A 9,824-nucleotide genomic window follows, 5' to 3' on the forward strand; every position below is an offset into this window, starting at 1 on the left:
TGACTCTCACGCAACCACCCTCATGCAAACCTTCATAACCAGTTTAAAAATGCTTACAGTAAATGTGTTTTTATTTACCTTCATTTGTACCAAACTATTTTCACCTATTCATCAACGCTACACTGTAAGACTGTTGCTGTGATAATAACAGTATTATACTGGCAGCTGGTTGCCAGTGACTTACTGTGATATACTTCACAGTAATGTTACTGTAATTGCAATTACAGTATTATTTTGATTACTGTAGAGCCAAATACAATACAGTACTGTACTTGTTAACATTACTGTGAAATTGAATACAGTTCAGTACTGTATTTGTGATTGTTACTGTGTGAAATTAAAAACAATACAGTACTGTACTTTTTAATGCTGCTGTGAAATTGAATACAGTACAGTATTGTATATGTTAATGTTACTGTATTAATTATAACAGTGCTGTAGAACCTACCTCTACTGAATATCTGTTGCCAGTGTATTACTGTACTTAAAATATTGTTTATTTAGCTAAATGATGATAAATGAGAATGATATTTGAAAGTTAAATGCATTTCATTTTATTTCTCAACCTCTGTTCGGTGTTACAAAAATATTACATAAAAAACAAAACATGAACATACATAACAGCAGGGCTGACCAAAAGAAATGAACAGACGAAGGTCAGTGTGTTGTTGATCCTCTACAAGTCACCAAGTTCGATAGGCGAAACAGCTACAAACCTGCATGTTGCCACCACTTTATCTAGAATTGACAAAAAGATACAGAAATTTCCCTGCTGATGACTCAAAGAAAGTCATGAGCAGTTAAACTACCATGATGGCAGTAACATTCGGGTTTGGGGATGTTTCTTTTTTCAGGTGACATTGGCTTGCACAGGATCAGCTACACACTAACCAAAGAGAAGTCTTACTCTATTCTATAGAGTCATAGCAACCCCAACCACAGGCTGTAAATAAGGAAAAAGTGGATATATTAAAACAAATTCATGAAAAATATAATCTAGCTTCAAATACACTGTATCAACAAGTATTTTGTTCGTTTTATAGAATGAAGAAAAAAAGACAGATTTTTTGTCAAATGTAACTGTAAAATGCAGACAATCCCCCATCCTATGCTAGAACAAGTACAGCTGACAGGTCAAGAGTTCCTTGTTTTAAGTAGAAACACAACAGGAACATTTCTGATTTTCTTTTTTTTAAACATTAAAGATGCAACATTTGAAATTTTTAACATTATTACAGCATCAAACAACTATTTGCTACATGCCAGTCGAAGTCTAAAAAGTCCTTGAGAAAGGATGCAACTCGGGGATTCACGGCTGTAGCCTTTAGCTGGACTGTCTTGCCACTCCTTTGGCTGACCTGGACCCTTGAAGTGCATTTGGTGTTGTCTGGGTTTATCCTCACCATAAACCTGTAAAACAAGAAACAGTCTATTTCAAGGGAAACTCTTTTTGTCATTGTGAAAAGGTAGATCCCAAAATGTAAATCATTTTGTCTTTGTTGATTATGTGTGTGGTGATATGGGGTAACATGTCTTTATGCTAGGTGGTAGCCAGGGTGTTAAAAGTAAACTTCCATTAACGACTGTTCCACAGCAGACTGCTCTGAGGAGAGTTTAACAATGGATATTTATTGCTTGTTTGGATATTTATTGCTTGTTTGGATATTTATTGCTTGTTTGCTTTTCTTTATTTTAAATAGGCGTCTTCACATGAGAATACAATTTTGAAAGCATCCCCGTGGAGAAATCAGTGTTTGCACTTGTATTGCATCACCATTGTGGTGAATTCACCAAATAATGTACTCCTCACAGTTATGTCGCCTATATCTGGTGATATAACTGATGATATTTGGGAAAGTAGCTGTCAGGTATACACGTTAGCTTCGCCTGACCACTCTCAGTTGATATGTTAGGCTAAACCATCTAACATTACAAACAACAGATAAATTGCGATCAAGGTCAGATAACGTCAACGTTTAGTCATAATCTGTCTGCTGTAAAACTTTAATGGAACTCACCGAACTCCTGTGTGTGCAGGCTGAATCCGGGTCCAGGACCTTGTCAGTCTCTTCACCGCCGGCTCGGTGTCTCTTTACCGCCGGCTCGGTGTCTCTTCACCGCCGGCTCGTTGTCTCTTCCCGCCAGCTCAGTTTCTCTTCACCGCAGCTCGGTGTCCGAACGGGAAAAAGACGATTTAAACGTTGACCCACAACAAACAATACATATATAACGTCGTCCAACTCTTCTTGTTCCACACTCGGTTCCACTGTCAAAAAGCCGTACTAGCTGTGTAATGTAACTAGCTAATGTTAGTAAATGAGATCAACACACCGTAGAATAATATTAAAGAATGACGTCGTGGATATCAACTCTTTCTGATTCTCACGTTTTCCAAATGAACAACACTAACTATCTAACCTTACCGTTATTAAAGTGATCCACACCGAAGAACACATAACGTCACCAACCGATTCAAACAGCTAACAAGCTAGCTAGTAGTCTACTCTTGTAAAGAAGATGATTGTCAGCAGCCCTAATGTTAGTTATGTTTTCAGCAAAATAATCACTACGCACTTGGCGAGTAGAACACAAGAAAAAAATCGTTAAATCTCAAACCATCTAACTCTTTACAATAAACATAAACCTCAAATAATTGTTTTTAATGTAATTAGAATACTTTAAAGTCAAATCGGGAATTTTATATTATATAAAACTCGATGAAATTTACAGATAGCTAGAATCACAGTTGAACTAATTTATGAGAGATGGCTTAAAGTAACCTAAGTAGCCTACTGGTGATACACGAGCTTTAAAGCTAACTACAAATGTTAAGGTAACAGTAGTAATAAGTGGTTGAAAGACCTGACTTAACTGTTAAGATATGAACTAATGTTATCCTTATGAAAGTATTTTTAAAAATATAAAATGGTAAATGGAATAAGATATATTTCACTTACATATTTTTGTGAAGTCACAGCCTTTGCATCAAAGTCCCGCCATCTTCCCGGTCTTCCCCCCAAAAATGTTCAAACGCAGCTTTCCTGTGATTGGTCTGTTTTTCGCGGGCAGATCAGTTACTGTAAATGGATTCACAAAGGTCTCAAACTACTGTGATATCCACACAGTCTGATAATATTTACCCAAAATGCATTGCAATTCACAGTACTATACAGTGAACCCATTCTACAGTATCATACTGTTCATATCAAAGTATAATATTGTGGCATTCACGAAAAAGGGTTACAGTGTAACATGAAATCCTATCACATTAAAGAGTTGTCATTATTTCCCAAATAGAAAGAGATATAAAAAAAAAACAAGATGGGAATAACATTTTCCAAAGTCATCAATATGAAGTACAATAAGTCTGACTTTCAGATTGTGTACATTCACTTCATTAAAGACCTGCCACACGATATACCTGAAGATAAACGATAGAAGCTTTTTGCTGTAAAATGATTTTTCAAACCTGAAAGCTACAGTATTTAATAAGGAAACATTTTGTAAACCAGCAGTTGAAGGGTTAACTGTGTACAGCAGTATTCTAGTTTAACTTGTCCTTTTTTATCTATACCTCTATAAACTTGATTAACTGTAGACTTGGTGGCTCAAGTCCAAAGTTATCTGGGCTGGGATGTTCTTTTCATTAAGTTTAATTAAAGGTTTGAAAGGGTTTTGCAGTCAACAGTTATTACATTTTCCTTAGTTGATTTTAAATGTCACTCATGAACACACCTGTATGTCCACAAAGCAGACCAACAGGTTCTGCCTCAGTGCAGTTGTTGTGTTGAAAGAAAGGCAACACAACTATTATATAAAACAATCAATAGCTTAAACCAAGGGCAACTGCCACTCTGATATGTGTAGAAAATGATTTATCTCTTATCTTCTTTCACCATCAGAAAGACCAGTGTACCTGCCGTTGAATCCGTTCACTGGTTTTCTGGTGTTTATGTTATAGTTACTAAACCACACAGCTCCCTTTGTTGTCCACCATTTTGTACCTACCTGACGAAGCTCCACATGGTGCTCTTTCTCTCTCTCAACATCTTGTTGACTCTCTCTCACAGACACACGCACGCCACACGGCTTTGTTGTCCACCATTTTGCCCCATGTGATGTCACTACATGGTGCTTCCCCGCCATCTTGTCTTCTTCCTATCCTTCTCTCTTTCTCACACACATACACAACCACACACGTGCCACACTGTTTGCTTGTAAATACTTTGTTTGCTGTAGTTTAGTTTATAGTAGTTATTTGTTTGATTGAGTTTCATTGATTGCAGTTGATGCTGCTTGTTAAATAAATTCTGTTTTAAGTTAAGAGAGCAGTTGTTTGTGATTACTGGTGTATTTGCATTGTGATATAAGCTGGGTGCGAGGGCTAGTGTTCGGATTTCACGCCTTCAATTTATTAAATACATGTTATTAATTATGAATAATATTAGTATTTAATTAATTCGAGGCTGGTTTTGTGATAATTTGGTGATTTCAGTGTGGTGCCCCGTTCTTATTAGTGCAAGTTGAATAATATTGTTAATTTATATTAATAATTTATTAAGGATAATGATTAATATCAATTAAATAACCACATTTTGATCTAAAACCCAACATCACTTATAACATAAAACCCCAACATGTCTCTTAAATGAGCATCTTCTGTGTATTTACAACACGTTGGGTTTGAAAGGAAATCTTTTGGGCAGCTGCAGGACTTTTATATCAGATTCATATTAAAGATAAAAAGGTAACAACATTTACATTTTATGGAGTTTTATTGCATGATGTGCTATAATCAATTTATAATCAGTGAAGACTTAAAAACATTTTAAAAAAAACATTGTACAATTCATATCAGGAAGCACAGAAAAGTTGGTCTGATAATAAAATTAACTTCTATTTCACCCTTAATATATCATCACAGATTTAAGTTTTGTATCCCGGTAAAACAGTCTTGTCCTTAATCATCACAAAAGAACAAGATCAGCCCTTGAAATGCCTAAAATCTTAATTCTTTGATTAAGGTTCAAGATTTAATAAGATGCAGTAATAATCAGTGAAACTGCAGGGAGTACATCAAATCATCCACTTCTAAATTCATAAAATAAAAACACTCACAAAAAAACACATCTTCAAGAATTAAAAAACCTGAATTATTAAAGAAGTTGATGTCTAGCTGAAAAAATGGTAGAAACATGAAAGGGGTGCTGGATTGCTTAACGGTTATGTCATGTACGGAGGCTACATTCCTAAGCAGCAGCTGTGGGTTTGAATCCGACCTTGGCCCTTGGCTGCATGTCATCCCTCCACTCTCTCCTCCCAATATTTCTTGTCTCTCTTCAGCTGTCCTATCTAATAAAGGCAAAAAGGCCGAAAAAAGAAACGATTATCATGAAAACACAACATCCCCTCCCGACCCTCCACCACCCATTGCAATTTCTGGCCTGAGGCCCACCACAACTAATCAAGAGGAAAACTGTCCTATCACTAATCTAACATCTCTGAAACTCATATCAAACATGTCAACAAAAAGAGAGCAGAAATAACAACCTGAAGAAAAGGTTGAGACCAAATCCAGAAGCCTCATTTGACTTTTCAATGTTCCCTGTGGGATCCTCAGTGGTTAAACAGGCCTCAGCTGTTTCTCTGCATCAGGTAAACCTGAAATATCCACAAGAGAGTTAAACACAAAGGTTGTGATATTCTACTGATAACTTTCATATTACCATTTCATTGTCTACCAGAATGTTAACTTTTAATCATCACTTTTACTTAAACTGCTGGTTAGAAGGACAGTTTTCCTTTGCATAAATGCTGCCAAAGGTTTGCTTATGGTGGACTCGTGTTGGGTTTATTTTAATCATACAACATGGAGTACAGGTTTCACCTGGGCTTTTTCTGAAACCACCAACTAATTTAAATTAGTAGTACGCACTGATTTGGCCAGAATGCAGTATGCAGTATGCGAACAAATCCGAGATCCACAGTATGCCAAAACTATCCAGACGTCGTACTGATCGGGGTCTGAGCGAGGTGCACAAACATTATATGCATCAGACCAGTCGTCCTTGCGTACTGTTTCCCACAAGTCAAAGCACCAGGTCAGAGATGATGGACAGCAACGGCCATTGTGTCCCGAGAAATAATCACAATCCGACCAAACCACACAAAGATACCACCATCAACTTGTTTGATTCTCAAAATGCTGAAAATCTAAATTAATCACTCGTCAGCTTTTTCCAGACTGTAAGTGGATGCTACCCTGTAGTGGCGTTTGTTGTCAGCTGGGCTGTTATTTTTTTTATTCCAATGCATTCTAAGACCAGAAATCAGCTTAGTCAGGCCTGGCATACTGCAAAATAACCACAGACTGGCAGTCATACTACTGTTGAAGGTAATATGAAGTACATACGGCATGATATGTTCAACAGGAGTATGTAGCATGTGGTTTCTAAAACAGCTCTGCTCTTTTTCTAAAGTTTCTTGATATAACTTTTGTTATGTTTTGGCACAACGCAAAAACGATTGATCTATGTTTTAAGGATTTGTATTACTACATTGTATACAATTATTTTATAAGTTTCTCTTTGCTGTCGTTTTTAGGAGGCCATTTTTTGTCCTTGTTTAGTAATTCCTTACGGGAAGGTCTTTCTAAATTCATCATCAATGCTGTCCATCAGCTCTGCAGCTAAATCCTCATTGAGGTTTAAGTGTTTCCCTGCTGTTGTTTTGTGGACACCATAGTTGTCGATTACACATTTCAGTGTCTTGTGAAAACCACTTCCTTTTCCCTTCCTCTGAAACAAAACAAAATTAGAATATTTCATTAGACACTAATAATTTAAGTATGGGTTGGACAATCTGTGGTTTTGTTATGAAAACAAAATATTCAGGTACCTTAGGATTTAAAAAGGACTTCAAGACCTCATCACATGAACTTTTAGAGTTCTCAACCCCACGCTTGAGACATTCTTCCAAAGCATCTGTGGCCTCTTGCATGGACTTTTGGACTTGTTCATGTCCACACTTCATTGTTTCTGTAAGGACTTTGCTCACTTCTGTTTTTACCGTAGCCTGAAATCAAACAGAAAACATTTAAAATTCAAAACATTTAAACTACACTTCCCCCTTTCTGGGCTTTCTTTCAATTATCTTTTTTAATTCTTCAAGAAAATGTCTTTGCACTTTGGTGTGCACTTTCTGTGTTAAAGCAACAATATTTCAGTTTGGTGCACTTTGGCACCCACAGAAGGTCCCTGAGTGCAACTGCACTGTGGTAAGACACAGTGCTGTCACCCATGTTACTCCTAACCCTTTCTAACTAACTGGTTTCTATTTATACCAAAGAGCTAAATGACCTGAGGCCTGTGGCTCTGACTTGAAGACTTTTGAACAATTGGTCAGAAGAGTTCTGACCAAACATCTTCAGGGCCTGCTTGACCCGATGCAATTTGCATATCGGGCAAACAGAGGGGTGGATGATGCCACTATTACTCTATTTAACTATTTATATAAACATCTTGAGGGTACAAAAACACATGCGAGGATTTTATTTGTAGATTTCTTCCAGCTTTTAATACAATCCAACCCCACATTTTAGCAAAGAAACTACTGTCCAATTTTAACCTTGATACTAGGTTGGTGAAATGGGTCTTGGACTTTTCAACTTGCAGGCCTCAGGCAGTCAGGGTGAATGGTGCTCTATCCGAGAAGCGGCTGTCATCCACAGGCTCTCCCCAGGGGTGTGTCCCGTCTCCTTTATTGTATATTTTATATACAAACGGCTGTAGGAGCACCTATGACGACAGGCATCTCCTGAAGTTTGCGGACGACACTGTTCTAATCAGTCTGCTCCAGGATGGAGAGGTCGATCATGGGCCTGTTGTGAAGGACTTTGTGGAGTGGTGCGACCACCATTTCTTCAAGATCAATGTTAAAAAAAACAAAAGAGATGGTCATTGATTTTCAGAAAAGCTCCCACTCAACCCTCCCGCCTATGATCAAAGACACACCTGTGGAGAATGTTGAGTGTTACAAGTACCAGGGCACTTTGATTGACAAAAACTTAAATCATGACAAGAACACATGAAATCTGCAAAAAGGGCCTTTAGAGACTCTACTTTCTGTGCAGAATGAACACTTTTAATGTGGACACTGATGGTTTTATTCTACCGATCTTTTATTGAGTCAATTTTAACCTTTTGTTTTATCTCATGGTATGGTAACCTTTCTGTTCAGTTCTGTTCATTTCATTTAAAAGTAATTCAAGAGATTTATTTTCTCCTCTTCACTTTAAATATGAGTTCGGTTAATTCTTTTTAATGCTTAATAGCATTTACATTCATTTTTGTCAGAGTTTAGACATTTAAGCTGTTTGCTTTGAAGTGTATACATTATAACGCTTCTTTTCTTAAACTTAATACATCTTTATCTTTAAATTAAATCCAGGATAACAGTGATGAACCTGAGCTTGAAGCTGTGAGGCTCATATCATAATGTTTAACATTACAGGATTCATATAGTAGTGTTAAAGAAAACAGCAGGAGACACTTTATACTGGAAAAAACCTGGAAAAACACATCATCAGATCCTATGGAGAGGCCATATGACACTTTCAGAATAAAACCTCACAGGATTTATTGGTATTGGCTCTTTCAGTAAAAGGTTTCAGTCTTGTTTTTAACAAAATATTAAAATGAAAGCTACAGTGAGGATCGTTTGGATTGTGTTGTTTTTGGCAGCCTCTGTGAGCTAAGTGCTTCCTCTAACCTCTGTGCTGATTTGTCTTGTACACATCAAAGTGTGTGTAAGTATTCTTTTCTTTTCAGAGGAAATCTTCTCCTGCTTTTGTGAATCTTTGTAGAGCATTGATATAAAAGAGTGTGCAGTGAATGGCTGACATCAACCAGGTGGCAGACGTTTGTAATAACCTAATAGATGCTGATGGTCTCTTTCGCTTCAATAGGCGGTGAAGTCAACAGCATTAAATGTATTCTGTTTCAGGAGCTTTGATGTGACAAATAAAAATTAAATAAACCAAACCAAAAAAAAGTTCCAGCTGTCACAAATTCAGTAGTTTCTAGCAAACAAATAATCATGTTGTATAATGACCTTCCTGCCTGATATGTAAAGTATCTCACCCATTGGCACCAGGAAGAGAGATAATAAGTTGGTAAAAGTACAGGGAGGGCTTGTTCGTCTCATTTCTGAAGGTTGATGGCCAAGTTACACCTACATTATGTGGTCAAGGATCAAAATCTAGTCCTGCAGTAACTATTTTATCTGTCAGATCTGTTTGACTCTCACGCAACCACCCTCATGCAAACCTTCATAACCAGTTTAAAAATGCTTACAGTAAATGTGTTTTTATTTACCTTCATTTGTACCAAACTATTTTCACCTATCCATCAACGCTACACTGTAAGACTGTTGCTGCGATAATCACAGTATTATACTGGCAGCTGGTTGCCAGTGACTTACTGTGATATACTTCACAGTAATGTTATTGTAATTGCAATTACAGTATTATTTTGATTACTGTAGAGCCAAATACAATACAGTACTGTACTTGTTAACATTACTGTGAAATTGAATACAGTTCAGTACTGTATTTGTGATTGTTACTGTGAAATTAAAAACAATACAGTACTGTACTTTTTAATGCTGCTGTGAAATTGAATACAGTACAGTATTGTATATGTTAATGTTACTGTATTAATTATAACAGTGCTGTAGAACCTACCTCTACTGAATATCTGTTGCCAGTGTATTACTGTACTTAAAATATTGTTTATTTAGCTAAATGATGATAAATGAGAATGATA

At 36.7% G+C, this 9,824-nt stretch overlaps 1 long non-coding RNA gene across 2 annotated transcripts; it reads right to left on the reverse strand.

Annotated features, from left to right (window-relative positions):
* Positions 1–979: 979 nt before the first annotated feature.
* LOC110004614 (uncharacterized) lies at positions 980–6,782 on the reverse strand. Of its 2 annotated transcripts, XR_010668860.1 has the most exons (3): positions 4,009–4,148; positions 2,019–3,077; positions 980–1,410 (listed from the first exon to the last, which is right to left on the reverse strand). It is a non-coding gene; the product is annotated as an uncharacterized lncRNA (long non-coding RNA). The 2 variants fall into 2 exon arrangements; XR_010668859.1 differs by having other exon boundaries at positions 2,019–6,782.
* Positions 6,783–9,824: the final 3,042 nt, after the last annotated feature.

This window comes from Labrus bergylta, chromosome 16, assembly GCF_963930695.1.
Source record: "Labrus bergylta chromosome 16, fLabBer1.1, whole genome shotgun sequence".
Classification (NCBI taxonomy): Eukaryota; Metazoa; Chordata; class Actinopteri; order Labriformes; family Labridae; genus Labrus; species Labrus bergylta.